We start from the raw sequence: 2,500 nt of genomic DNA on the forward strand, positions 1-2,500 counted from the left end.
GTGTGTGTGTGTGTGTGTGTGTGCGTGTGTGTGTGTGTGCATGCGTGCGTGTGTCTTCGTCGCCGTACCACACAGAATCTTACACAGATAAGCTCACCCAATAACTCAAACAGAATGATAATTCAAGTGGAATTGGCACCGGATCTACGTGTTCTGCGCATTAAGCTGGCGCAGTGCGTCAGATCCCGGATGTTCTACTAATATTACGCTATGGGATATGACATACGCCAGTGAAGCGACGGCGTGGAGAATCGTACATATACATAAGCACGCACTTACGTATACTTATACGCATTCACGCGAGAACAACTCCCATGAGCTTATATAGAGACACATATGTAAGTTTATATATATCTTCATACTAGCAATGGAATAAAAATGGTGATGTTCTTCTAAGGATGATAGTAAGCAATGATGAATGATGAGAAAGATGATGACTGGCATACAAATAAGGATGACGATGATAATGATGATGACAATGATGATACCAATAACAATAGCGATGATGATAACAATGATAGTAATAATGAAGATAATGATAATTGTGATGGTAATATGAGGATATTAAAAGTAATCATGATAATACTAATAATAGCAATTAGGATGACTAGGATTGCAATGATAACAACAACAATAATAATAATGATAATGATAATGATAAAATTATCAGAATGAAAATGATGATAATGATAATTATAATATTATTGATAATGAGAACAAAAACAACATTAACAAAAACAATAATCATGGTACATGTAATAATAACGATGGCATCAATAATTGTAATGATCATATTTATTGAAATGAAAGGACTATAATGATAATAATAGCAATAACAGTAATAACAACAATAATGATAATGATTATAGTAATGATACTAATAATCATTACTGTTATAATAACAATAATAGCAATATTGATAGTAATAACAATGATGATAAGGATAATAACGATCATATCAATAAAAGCATAACAACAACATTGATGATAATTATGAGGAAAATAATGATAACAGTAGTAGTGATAGTAACAATGATAATAACAATGACAATGATAATTATAATGATGAAGATGATATATATATATATATATATATATATATATATATATGCGTGTGTGAGTGTGTGTGTGTGTGTGTGTGTGTGTGTGTGTGTGTGTGTGTGTGTGTATACATGTGTGTGTGTGATTGAAAAGACACTGATAAATGATGGCGATAGTAAAAATGATAATGATGATAATGATAATGGTGATATCAACAATAATAATAATGAGAGAGATGATAACAATAATGATGATAATCATGATATTAACAATAATAATAATAATGATTATGAAGATTATAACAATGGTGACAATAATAGCAATGTTATTTGTGACAATAGTAATATATAACAATAAATATCAATAATAACAATCACATCAAAAGCAACACCAACACCAAACACCACATTACTCCTCAATAAACCACAACCACAAAGCTAAATCCAAAACCAACCACCACGACGTGTTATCCTACCACACCAAAGTCCTTTAAACCAACAAAGACCTTCATTTAGAGCTAATGTATTTCAAATTACTTTACAAAGAGACTAATGTATATGAGCGTACCTTATTATGTACCAAAGGGGAGGAGTAGGTACATAGAGGTATGTGGATAGAGAGATAGGGAGAGAGAGAGAGAGAAGGAGGGGTGGGGGGGGAGGGAGGGGGGGAGAAGGGGAGGGAAGGAGAAGGGGAGGGAAGGAGAAGGGGAGGGAAGCGAGAAGGGGAGGGAGGGGGAAGGGATGGAGGGAGGGAGGGAGGTGAGGGAGGGAGGGAGGGAGGGAGAGAGGAGAGAGAGAGAGAGGAGAGAGAGAGAGAGAGAGAGAGAGAGAGAGAGAGAGAGAGAGAGAGAGAGAGAGAGAGAGAGAGAGAGAGAGAGAGAGAGAGAGAGAAAGAGATGGATAGATAGATAGAAAGATAGATAGATTGATAGATAGATAGATAGATAGAGAGAGAGAGACAGAGAGACAGAGACAGAGAGATAACATATAATTATCTATCTAAACAAGTCTTTATCTATATAAAATATGTTTCATACGTGTGCCTATCTATCAACTGTACCACGAGACTCATTAAGTAGCGTGTCCTTGGCTCTGATTGGTTGGTTGGTTGTCATCAACATTTCACTGCGAAGTAATTTAAGGTAAGAGATATTGTGATCTATCTGCTGATATTGTCATTATTACTAATTATTACTGTTGTAGTAGCTGTTGTTGCACTTATTACTTTTGTTATCATCATTGTTATCCATATTCTTGTTTTAATTGTTATCATTATTATTTCCTTTACTATTTTTTTCATTATTGGTATCATTATCATTGTTATCATTATCATTGTTATTGTGATTATTGTTATTATCAGTATTATTATTATTATCATTATTATTTGTATTACTATCATTATTATCATTATTATTGTTGTCGTTGCCATCATCATTATTATTATTTTTATCCTTATA

Source organism: Penaeus vannamei, chromosome 7 (genome assembly GCF_042767895.1).
Source record: "Penaeus vannamei isolate JL-2024 chromosome 7, ASM4276789v1, whole genome shotgun sequence".
NCBI classification, from domain to species: Eukaryota; Metazoa; Arthropoda; class Malacostraca; order Decapoda; family Penaeidae; genus Penaeus; species Penaeus vannamei.